The 13,151-nt window shown below is 35.4% G+C and overlaps 1 protein-coding gene across 8 annotated transcripts in view; it reads left to right on the top strand.

Annotated features, from left to right (window-relative positions):
• The window catches only part of FUT8 (fucosyltransferase 8), a 187,432-nt gene that overhangs the window by 109,508 nt on the left and 64,773 nt on the right, over window positions 1-13,151 (top strand). The gene's annotated exons all lie outside the window — the stretch shown is intronic.

Below are 13,151 nucleotides of genomic sequence, written 5' to 3'. Positions count from 1 at the left end.
AGACATTTTTACAGGTTAAGATACATAAATGGTGGCACAGTAGAATTAAACTTCAGGCAAATACTTTATCATATGGCAATATTGGTATTTACAGTCTTCAGTAAAATTTGTCTTGTTCCAATAAAAGCACTAGAGAAAACACAGTTCAAGTAAAATTAGAAAATGGTGATACAAAACAAGACTGATTATTTACATAAGGATCACTTCAGACATTCTTTCCCTGATGTGGCCAACTCAAAGTTGTATTCTGGCATTTCTGTTACTGGGTTGTCAATTCACCCAGTCTCCAAGCTACCAGTATGTAACAAGGAAGGCTCTTAGCTCAGTTCTGTGACTCTTTTTTCCAGAAGATTTCCTGAATATTGTATAGCCTTGACTGTGCTTTGTTCACAAAACCTCCTGGTTGCAAATAACACTCTGGTTTTCTTATGGCTGCCAAGTGTTGTGCATTTTTGCATAACTATTACAAACTCAGCAGCTCTTTCATCTGCCTGTTTTTCATCTTGATTTATAAACATCCAGCTGAGTTGTGAACAGGCTGATGTTAAGTTTCTTGGTTATTAGATTTTGCATGTTGTTTTCATGCCAGCCAAAAGAAGAAAGATCTTACCTCTTATCTTGCTTCTGATGTTTCCAGCCATTAAGGAATGACATAAGGAAGCTGGTGGAAAAGAAGATTTAGTGGAGAGCTTCAGCACCAACAAAAGTGGAAAGATCAAATATTAGCTAAACGTTGTCCATCTTTTTTGTCCCACTCTGTTCCTTCCCCAAGGATCATGCTACCAATAGGAAACTTCACTTCCCCCACACAGAAGAGACAGCTGTGCTTTGGTCCCAGAAAGCACTGAAACAAAGCAAAACATTTGTATGTCTTATTCTGATAACGTGGACTCTAATGCAAAACTATGGAACAGAGTCACATCTTGGGAGTGGGTGAACGTCCTTGTGAATTTCTTGGCTGTGGAACCACATGCAGTATGAAAGATGTTACCTTTAGTGTTGTTTATTCTAAGTGATGATAGAAAATTAGCTGTTTTCTTATTTAAGCTTCTAATGAGAAGTTCAGTGTGATTTAAAGTGAAATGTCCAGTAAAATGTGGAGAGCATTAGCTTATTTTTAAAATCGGGCTTTTTTTGTCTTTTGGAGAAAAGAAAATGAAAAGTTTGGCTGTTGTGGATAAAAGGTTGTCTGAAAGATTTGCCAGATCAGTAAGCATGTTTGAATACTTTTTAATTAGGTCATGCTAGAGTGCCTTGGGGTCCATTCTTCTAGAAAAGTGATGGTAAATCTGTAGCTTATGTGCAGTTTGAATGCAACTCATGTTTTAGAATCACATCATGTGACCAGTAGTGGGGTCATGCTGACACGGGCTGTTGGTTAACAGAAATGCCCAGCTATTGGAAGAAATCCACCAGGAGCAGTGAAGTTCAGCAGGATGTTCTACTGAGTCTGGTTCAGGGAAGCTTCTGAGCACTTGATCTTTTCAGGATATGTGCTCTGCTGTGTGGCTATTGACCATGTTGAGATTTTGGTATGCAGCTTAGTGGGCTAAGAAGATTAGCCTTCTTTTATTCTAGAGGTTTACTGATCTCCAGAAGTATTTCACAGAATTAGGGATATTAAGCTCTGTGCTCTATTAAGGACATAGTAAGTTCTAAGTTCTGTTAAGAAAGGGATGTTCATCAACTCTTATCTGAACTAATGCAGGGCAGGAAACCCAATTCTTTTTAAGCTTTTGATTAAACATGTATATATTTGTAAGCATTTTTGGTGCTTCGATTTAAAGGGAATGAGTGGCCAAGAATCTGTTACCACATTAAGTCATGTTTCAATGCCTGAATGCTTTAGCTGTTACACACTTACAGGTTTAGGAACTCTTTTCCCCTTCTTCATGAGCTGAATTTATCTAAGTTAATCCTCAGATTTTGTTATGCCTTGGTTTGCAAGTGTAAGAAGCAATTCACTGTCAGAAATCCATTCATTTTTAATATGTTATCTCCTGCTAACTTCCATAGTCTGTTCTTTTACTATATTGCTTCCACAGATTTTCAGTCTTCCCATTTTCTTTTGGCAAGAGGTTTCTACAAGGGTTATCAGTAGTTTATTAACTTACTACTCTGGAGGAAGCTCATGCTTGATGTTAGAATTGATATTCGAATTTATATTATTCATTCTTGACTGTGGCTATGTTAGATTAGGGTTGTATGGAGTCAATACAGTAAATAAACAAGAATAAATAAACCTGTACTCTTATATAATTGTCCTGTTCGTTTGCTAAGTTAATTTTTATCTTAGAGACATTTGGTTAGTTCAGATAAGACTAAAGGTAACTTCTCACTTTGCTGTGTTTCTGGTTAATGTATTATCTTAATAGTTAAAAGGGACTAAAACTGAATACTGCTTTATCCGTTGCTTATTGAAATGGGCCTGTATATATAATTGCCGTGGAGGAGTGTATTGTTTCTGCAATTGACTCTTTTTTTTCTTATCTTTCTGAAAGAAGAATCAGCAGTTACTTTTTGTCTAAGTGTTTGACAGAGAATCTTGCATATATTTGACAAGTAAGCTGCTCTTTTCCTTTCAATGTACAATTCCCTCTTTTGTGTAAAATTGCATCAATTGTAAAAAAAAAAATAAAATTACTGTATTATTTTAGGCTTTCTAATGTAATATGTTACAAAAATTGTAAGTACTTGTATTTATTACTGTATCTAAGACAAAGGAGTGCTTAGTATTTTCAGACAGTATTTGTTTTTACAGTTGATGTTTATCTAGTTCAAGAAAGTTCTTAATTGTGAGTAGTTCATAACTCCTGTTAAACTGTTTCAAGGTCAGTGTTCTATGTATATTTTCAGCTTAGAAAACCCATGTACTGTGGGTATGGATCTCTGAACCACTGCCATTGTGGTAAAGGCCGTTCATATAGCATCATTTTGAGAATGTTTGGTCTGTGATATTAAAATTACTTAAATTTTTGGGGTGTTTTGGGGTCCTTATTATTTTTTTGATCTCTAACCAGAAACTATATAGTAGAAGTAGGATTGTAGTAATGCTTTGTTCTCCATTCCTATTTTATTTTATTGTTTTTCTAGAAATTTAATAAGTACAGGGGCATGTTGGACATAATTTTGATGTGGTTCTGCCTAGGCTTTCTCCTTATAATTGGCTCCTCAAAGGAGACCAAATGTTTTTTGACTAAAGAAGTACCATGTTTTATTAGAATAACAGTTAGGATAATTAACATTTTAAGTATTGAAAGCTCAGTGAATAGGGAAAACAGAAGAAAAGTAAATTTTTTTTAAACTGCTTTTTCTCTCTCCGCGTTGTCAGTGTGAGTATACTGTTGTTTCCACTTGCTTACAGTTAATTTAGTGACTATAAGCTGTAAAATGCACAGTGCCTTCTGATCTGGTGGAATTTTTTCCTATCATGTGCAAGGTCAGGTATCCTGCTCCCTGCTCCTTACTGCAATTTCATTGCTTGGACTGCAAGCTCCTGTACTGGAATTTTCTCGGCTCCCATACTCTATAATAGTTTCTCGAACCTCCTGAACCTGAGCATAGTCAGGATATCTCCAAGGAATGCAGATGGTCCCTATTACTCTGAGAGGCCCTACCTGACCCAGTCATATTACAGAAGCATTAAGATGATTGTGAACAAGCAACCAGAATGCTTCCTGCCTCCCTAATACTGTCTGTCAAAAAGAATGGAGGGCACTTCTAAAAAGTATGAAGTTATATGCATCTAAAGGTATTACTAGAATTCATAAAAGGCAGGGCTTGGATCAATATATTTGTTGTCTGTAATAAATACTAAAATGAACAGAGAATTTTGTTACGAGAGCTGAAATATGTTTTTACACTCAGAAATTATAAAGAGAGCTTATGTTTTTGCAAGTTGGCAGGAATTTTGTCGAAATTTTGAGAGTTGTATTCTTCTGCTATGGAATCCTTTTAAAGGGCTATTCAATTTATTTGTATTTTGTTTTCCCTACCTCTCAAGATCTGTGATATCTCCAGTTAAGTGGTTATTCTAGTGACTTTTAATATTTTGATTAAAATAAAATTCATTTTCTTTGCAAGGTTTTCTTAACATACTTATATTTTTGTAGAAACCATAATGTACATGAAAGAATATACATGAATACTCTTCTATTAATTTTATAAAAAATAGGTTTTAAAATAAATACTCCAACCTTGATTATTTTTTTTTTCCATTTTCAAAGATGTGACTGGTGTTTTGAACAAGTAGTGCTTAAAGATGGGGAAACAATTATTTGACAAAACTGCTAAATGACTGGATGACTTTAATTGATTACACAGATTTGTATCTTCCATTCAAAATATGTAACATCTTTCAGCTGCAAATTTAATAGTATCTGTAAATATTAATGAATTCAATTTCAAAAAACATTTTGAGATTGGCAAATATTAACAAAGGAAACTGGGGCCTGGTGAGACTGGCTTGTACAAATTACTCATTAAATCAATACAGAGCCTGAAATATTCTTTGATTGCTAGATCACATTGTATCTTATCTAGGTACAATGAAAGATGGTAGCTGAAAATATTCAGATTAAGTGAGTGATCTTTGTGGAAAATCCATTATTAGTTAAATAAAAAGTAGGAAATGTGATATTTTAAGATTAATTAGGTTCTCTCTCAGTGTTGTGATTCAAGGGCAAATGAAAAGGAAGATGTTCTTATGTTTTTTCTCTGTTCTTTGAATGTGAAACTAAAGGGACTTTCTTATTTTAAACAGTTGTTACTTTCACTGGCTACTGGACTAGTGGAATTACTTGTTAGTCTCCAAGCCCATGATGCAGTTGTGTTTATTTCCTCCTGTCATGTAGAGGGTAAACTGTTCTTCAGATATGTTATGAAATTTTGATATTTAAAAATTTACTGCTATTCATGTGAAAGATAATATATGTTGTACACTTGCATGTTATGCCTTTTAGATATTTTTTTTCATACCAAAAGCTGTAAAAAAAATGCTGATTAGATTTAATTCCTGAGGAGTTCTGTTATTTCATGGAATCACAGAATAGCTGACTTTGGAAAGTACCTCTGGAGATCTTCTAGTCCAACCCTGCTGCTCAAAGTAGAGTCTACTGGAGCAGGTTGCTCAGGTCTGTGTCTCAGTCTCCAGGGATAAGACACTTTACTGACCTGCCCAGCCTGTTCCAGTGTTTGATGACCCTCACATTAAATAGTATGTTCTTAGGCTTAAATGGAATTTTGTGGTTTAGATTGTACCCATTAAATAGAATAGAGTATTTCAGTTGGAAAGGACCTACAATGATCATCTAGTCCAACTGCCTCACCACTTTAGGGCTGAGCAAAAGCTAAAGCATAGTATTAAGGCCACTGTCCAAGGGGCATCAACCAGCTTTCTAGAAAGGTGGTTCCAGTGTTTGGTGTTTGACCACCCTCTCTATAAAGAAATGCTTCCTAATGTCCAGTCTAAACCTCCCCTGGTGCAGCTTCGAACCATTCCATGCATCCTACCACTGGGTCCCAGGAAGAAGAGATCAGCACCTCCCTCTCTGCTTCCCTTCCTCAGGAAGCTGTGAAGAGTAATGAGGTCGCCCATCAGCCTCCTTTTCTCCAAACCAGACAAGCCCCAAGTCCTTAGCTGCTCATCGCAGGACATTCCTTCCAGCCCTTTCACCAGCTTTGTTGCACTTCTCTGGATGTATTTAATGACCTTCACATCTTTCTTAAGTTGTGGGACCCAGAAGTGCACACAGTGCTCAAGGTGAGGCTGCAGCCATGCTGGATACAGTGGATTAATCACCTCTTCTGACCGGCTGGTTATACTGTGTTTGATGCACCCCAGGGTGCACGTCACTCTCTTGGTTGACAGCAAGCCTAATACAAGTCAGCAGTGTGCCCTGGCAGCCAGTGCCCCCAGATCCCTTTCTGCAGGGCTGCTCTTCAGCCGCTCCTCTCCCAGTTTGTACTTGTGCCTGCCATTACTCCATCCTCGGTGCAGAATCCGGCATTTTGACTTGTTAAATTTCAACTTATTAATGCTCCAATCTAGATCCCTCTGCAAGGCAACTTGTTCCTCAAGAGAATCAACAGCACCTCCCAGTTTGGTATTGTCAGCAAACTTGCTAATGGTACATTCAACTCCTGCATCCAGATCATTGATATTGAACAGAACTGGCCCTAGAATTGAACCCCGCGGAACACCACCGGTGACCAGTCCCCGGCCAGACGTAGCCTAATTCCCTGCTGTGCTTTGAGCCCTGCCCTTCAGCCAGTTCTTCACCCAGCACACCATGAACCTGCTCACCCCACAGCCGGACAACTTGTCCAGAAGGATGCTGTGAGGGACAGCATCAAAAGCCTTACTAAAATACAGAAAATCTACATGCAATGCTTCCCCTTTATCCACTAGTCAGGTGAACTTACCATAGAAGGATATCAAATTAGTTAAAAAGGACTTTCCCTTTATGAACACATGTTGGCTGCCTGATGATTGCACTATTCTTTAAATGCTTTTCAATAGTACCCAGTATATTCTTCTCCATAATTTTCCCAGGAACTGGTGTTAAACCAACAGGTTTGTATTTCCCTGGGTCTTCCCTCACACCCTTTTTGTAAATGGGGATAATGCTGGCTAGCTTCCACTTTGCAGGGACCTCCCCAGACTCCCAAGACCTTTGACAGATGATCGAGAGGGGTCCTACCATTAACATCTGCTAGTTGAGCTGTTAGCGGGTACCACTGATGAGTCTTACTCTGTTGTCTTTACTTCCTGCCTATCAGGTATTTTTATATCTTGACATATATAAATATTTATATGGAATACATTAATCATATATATGTAATGTGTATATATGATATATATCCTGCCCAAACTTTCTCTTCTACTTGCTGAACAATCCCAGCTCTCTCAACCTCTCATTGTATGGGCACATTCTTCAATCTCATAATAATCTTTGTCACCCTTTGCTGCACCTGCTCCAGTACAACCATGTGATGTACTAAAAAGAACTTCATCCAATATGGCATGTTGTACAGAATAAACTATCACGGGAACTTTTAATAGTGAACTATTTATTTGATCATGAAAAAGAAATAGTAGTCTTTAGTTTTCTACATATCCTATTGAATCTATTTTCTCTGTCTTTTACTTTTCACTTTATAAAATATTTTGAATCAAATATTTGTATCTTCTATGAACAGATTTTTGGAGTTTTTTTAGGAAACATTTGCAGTAACGTCTCCTGATTGACATGAAACTTCCTCAGCTTTTCCTGGTGGATGATGTTTAGACCTGTGGTAGATAAAAATCCAGAAAGTTTTAAAGATTGTTTTGTTTTGTTTTAAACTTAGCTTAACACTGATGGGCTGAGGGTCTGTCAGTAATTGAGGTCGCTACACAAGATGCTGTATAAGTACTAAAGTAAAATGAGAGTTCATGTCTTAGGGAAGGGCAACCTAGGTAACAACCAAAGGGATACACAGAAGAGAATGAGGAGATACTAAAGCATATTTAATGCAGTAGTATTTAGTCATGGTAGTATGCTTTCTAAGAAGATGATTTTTGTTAGTGAAATCTTAAAAATACTAAACTAACTTTACTTCACTTTTAGGCAAAACTAACAGTGATGTGCAGGCTCAATCTAAGTTGCGCATACAGTGTAACAAGTTTTTGGAGTGTTTCACATTTAGTGGTAGGTCATTTTGAGTGAATCTAGGTCAGTAGGTGATTGAGCCAAAAGTAGACTTGCTTAGCTTGCTTTGAATGGAATCTAAAATAACTTGAAGCTGTATATTGCCAAGAAAAAGCATAATGCTATTCTGGGGTCATAATTCTGGATAGGAAGCAAAAATACGCATGGAGAAAATCTCCACTCCGTCACTGAATTTGTTACTGAAAGTGTGTTGGGAATAGTAAGTGAATAAGTCATGGAAAATATCCTTTCTTTGAAACGATGGTACTGGGCTATTCAGGTTTCTAATTTCTAAGTACCTTTTACAATAAACAGAAGGCATTATGGGTCAAGATGAGGAAAGATAGTATATATTTATTTTTTCATTGATTATTCATTTTTGCTATAGCAAAATAACTTAGGGGATGTACATCATTTGTCCAGATGATGTTGGAGCTACTCTTCAGCTGCTCTTTTTATTATAATTTTAATTAAGTTAGTGTTCTCTTTACTGTTTCCTTTAGTTGTTTTGTAAACACTGCATTGCATTGTATTGAAGCAATGGTTTTTAACCAAAACTTCCCTGTTAAGCTGATAAATATTTTTATATGCTTACAATCAATTGTGGCTTACATGTATAATATACACAGTTTGATTTCCTGATTAAGGCATTGAAGCAGTCCCTTGTTGTTATGTAAATATTCTGTGTTATCTTTAATGGGGTCTAAATAAATCTGTGACACTGACCACATTTTCTGTGCATTGAATTTAGCAGTAAATAAATTTTAATTTTTCCTTTCTCACAATGTTAGTTTCCATTCAACTGATGCATTAGAGATTGCCTATTCCTAATGATTTATAATAGCAAGTATTTAACAGAACTTTTTTGTTTGATTAAATAATACTGCATATTTTGTATTGAATTTTTATGATAGAGCTACTGGATTAAATTAAACCTGAAAAATAACTTAGTGTAGGTCATACTTTCCTTTCAACTTAGTATTTGCTTTTAAATTACTTTGTTCTTATTTGCAAAACTTTTTCCTGATACTGGTTTGATTTCTTTAGTAGCTGAAACAGAAGTTTGAAATAACAAGTGAATTTATAAGGTGTGACAGAAAACTCCTACATTTAAATACAAACCCCCTTGATGTTAATTACCACCAACATCTATTTGTTTCTTATTGTTTTGAGAAGGTTTCATAGCTGTCTGTAGTCTCTTCTTTTTCAGTCTCCTATGCAACCAGGAGTCCCTTTGCATTCATATGCACAAGATTTTTTCCATTGTTTCTATGTGCAAACTGCTCTATTTCAGATAGATAAAAGCAGTGTCCTTTACAAGCCTGCATTCAAGAATCCCTGAAGGTTACCAACTTATCTGTGGCATCTGCAGCCCCATGCTGATAGTGGCATTTTTTGCTTCTTTTGCCACTATGCTGTTGTGTGCTGCTGCTTCTACTGAACTTTGTGTCTTTCAGTCCACGCCTAGCACCTACATCAGTGCTGTGACTGGGATTTCTGTGGATGTTAACTGGGTTCTTCTGAATGGGAGATGATTTCCCTGAGAGATCAGATTGAAACCCTCCTAACTGGGTGTGGTGATAAAATTTAAAAAGAAAATTAGCTTCAGAGATTGCTGCAGAGATAATTCCAACAGCTGTTGGAGGGAATAGAGGAATACATTCTTTTTCACCCCAAACATCTAGGGTAAGCCCTTCCAAAGAGATAAAAGAGGTATCTTACTACACTATTTTAGAAGGTGACATTATAAAAATGTAGTCAACCATTCTCAGAATCCCCTAGAAGGGAGACAAGAACTAAACTAAAATCGCATGGAAGAAAATGCAAATTAGCTAATTGTCAATACACTGTTTTAATGTGCTTATGCACTGGAAAATACAAGGGTATGGGTAAATCCAATAAAATATAACACAAGAAATCATGGTAAATCTCAAGGGATAATTAGTAAATTAAAATACATGGCTTCCTACGGTAAAAGAAATTAACATAGTATTTTGCATGTGGAGATCTTTCAGAAACTGGTTATAAGCTGTAGAAATTGAAAGTTTAAAAAATGTGATAATTTTGCCTTTTCATGTCCCTATTTGCTCTTTTATTTCTGGTAGTCTTATATTTATTATAATTTAATTTATTTTAAAGGTCTCTATGGACTTTGAAATATTGAAGTACTTTGACATCTTGCATTCCCAGAACAGTAATGAAATGGAAGAAAAAATGTAAAAGGCACATGACAGTATAAGTCAGTAGTTAAGAGTAGTTAAAACTCATGTATAATTAGAAATACCGCATCTGAGATACAGGCTGACTTGTTTAATGTTAGTTCAGAATGTTCTTCCTATTTATTCAGTTTGGCATCTTTGTATTTAACTGTACTATGACCTAACTTATAAAAAGAACAATGACATCATTAGAGATTCATAGGAATCAGGTAAAACATGCTATCTTTTGTGTATTATATAAAATGTTTGAGTAGTTTCAGAACTCTGTATTCTTTAATATATGAAGTCCATTAATTTTGACATAATTTTATACATTTTCAGGAAGTAAAAAACAGTTTACTATTAAAGAAAGTTAAATTTAAAGGGTCGGTACTTTAAAATCACTTGTATAAAAGCAATGTGAAGGTGCTACAAGAACAATATACTTGAAAATAATTACTGTACACCATTAATTGCTTGAGATATATGGTGATGTAAATAAAAATATTAGTGATTTTTTCCCCCATATATACTTGAAAATTGTATAAGCTTTTGAGAGTCAGAGGTACTTGACAATTATATCCTCAGAGCCACAGACAAGTACTTGATGAAGCTATCATTCCATTCTCTCCCTCAAAGACTGTCTGTTAGTTCTCCTGTCTGAGTTTCTATTTATCATTTTAAACCAAACACTCAAGAAGTTACTTTTTTTTTTTTAATAATGAGTTCTAAATTTTTTTTTAATGAAGTATATATAGGATGCTTTAACCCTTTTAAGATGTGATCTTTTTTGTGTTTGATAACACAAACCCTTCAATAATACTTAAAATACTGGGTTTTTAACATTTTAAATATTGTCAAAGTATTTGCATCATATCAGATCAAAGGCTTATCTAGCCTGATTTCTCTCCAAGACTGGCTTGTAGTGGATGTCTAGGGAAAACTGTAAGAACCGGGATACTATGGTGATACTACCCTGGTATATTCTCTGGTTTCCAACAATATGTGACTTGGGATTCTGAGAGTATTGGGTGGTATCTTTGTGGCAGTCTTTGAGTTTTAATTTTCCTTGAAATGGTCTAATGGCCTTTTAAATGTAAACTTTTAACACCTACAGTGTTTGATTAAACTGAGTTTCACGCTGGAATTACACAGTTTGAGAAATACCTTCTTTGGTTTTGAATCTATTAAACCAGAATGTTTTATTAATTATCTCCTTGTACTAAAAGTAGCAACAGACAATTATACGTTCTTTACTTTCTCATACCATTGATGATTTTTATAGCTTTACCATGTTAATTCCTCAGTTGTCATTTCTACTAATCTCTTTACTCACACATAGTTACTGAGGGCCATTCTTGTGTCTGTGGGTTTTTGGTTTGTTTGTTTAGTGTGGTTTTCTGTTTGTTGTTGTTTTTTTTTTAAAAAAAAAAAAAACAAACAACAAAACAACAAACACAAACTGTGAGGACTTTGTTGCTTTTTGCCCAATGTTGAGCTGATATTTTGTAGAATTACCTATCATGGCTAAAATCCATTCCTGATGGATAATGATTCAAAGGTCATCTATACACAACTCTACACACTGATATAAACTGATTTTTAATTTTATTTCTTCACTAGACAGTGTCTTGATATATTTCAGTTTGTTGCTATCACCTGTTGTACTACATGTACAGACTTTGTTACCTCCATTTTCACCTTGTTTTCCAAATAATTTATAAATATATTAAACTGCATGAATTCTGCCATGAGTCCCAGTGAGGTCCATGATCATTCTTTCTACTTTGATTGCCTAGCCTTACTGTACGTTTATTTTTTAATGATGTGGTGACTCACATGATGAATGGCCTTCCAGGCAGTTTAGTTTCTTTGAAAATATCAACTACATAACAATTAGCACTGGTTCTCTCTTGGTTGTGTGTTTATTTGCATCTTCAAAAGGACTTTAATAAATTTATGAAGCACAATTTCTTTTTCCAAAAGCTGTCTTAGTACTTTTTTACTTTGGTTACATTCATCCTTACATCTGCAGTTTTATTTCCTGTTATTTCTACCAGTTTCCCTGGCCTGTAGTTGTTGGGATGTCTGCTGTAGCCCTTACGAAGAATTCAGTTTACTGTTTTCATTTTCCATTCCTTTGGTACAAAGTGATTATAATTGAGAGGTTAATTATTAAACTATTGCATCCTTTAACTTCTTTAGAACTGTTGGAAGAATACCATGTGTTCCTGACGACTTGCTGTATTAATTTTGTGGATGTGTTTGGTAGCCTGACTAACACTATTGTTTGAGACAGACCAATGCATCCTCTTACAAAGGAGATACCTGATTTGTGAATCTGCTTAAGCTCCTGTGTTATGAAAAAAAGGATTGAAAAAAAGAAAGGCAGTATTTTCCTTGCAAAGTACTCTAAACAGTTCTTATATACTTGCATTGTTTGTTGACCTTGGAGACCCTAGTAAGCCATGTGCTTTGGATGAAAGGTTCAGTATTACTTTTTATGTCTTTAATCATTTGGTCATGCTTGTAACTTTTAAAAAGGATACTTTCTTTGCTCATTATAATAGTCACCTTTACCTACTGTTTTAGTTAAGGCCATGATATCTTTCCAGGTGGCATGGAATACACTTCTTTTTTAAAATACTTTCTCTTCTTGAAATTAATCACAGCTGTAGTGAATATTTTACTTTGTTGCTCCTAAAAGGAGATGATATCTGATTATATTATGCAGACCGTTAGGAAGTAGTCCTCCAGTGGAAACTTTTTGATCTAAGTTCTACAAACTGCTTGTGATTGATTAAGCAGTAATTTTGTGTCTGTAGCATCTATTTATTCTCATCACAATTCCCAGCATAATACTTACCCAATCAGCAGAGGAATATTTGAAGTCCCCTATTATTTTTTCTTTCCTTGCCTTCACAGACTTTGTGATTTCACTTACCCTGTTGCAGCCACAATCAACCATTTTGTGGGTGATTGGTAGTATAGATTTAAGAATACACTTTCCCACTTAAATGTCAGTCCATTGGGGTTTTATATTAATCACTCCTGCAAGTAACCAGGCTTGGTTTGCATATAGCCCCAATCACTTGTGGGTTGTGCATGGCTTATTCTGTTTCATATAATGTGGGTTCTTTTTATTTGTGCTGTGATCTGTAAAGATTGTTGAAGAAACCACTATTTTCTTGAAGGCAGTCCCAAACTTTTTTGAAGCTAAAGCAAAGCTACATAAAGCTTTCTTAGAAATCTGTAGAAAATG

The sequence above is a fragment of the Falco biarmicus genome, chromosome 7 (assembly GCF_023638135.1).
Source record: "Falco biarmicus isolate bFalBia1 chromosome 7, bFalBia1.pri, whole genome shotgun sequence".
NCBI classification, from domain to species: domain Eukaryota; kingdom Metazoa; phylum Chordata; class Aves; order Falconiformes; family Falconidae; genus Falco; species Falco biarmicus.
The sequence above is the reverse complement of the archived record's forward strand: the minus strand, read 5'-3'. Positions and strand labels throughout refer to the sequence as shown.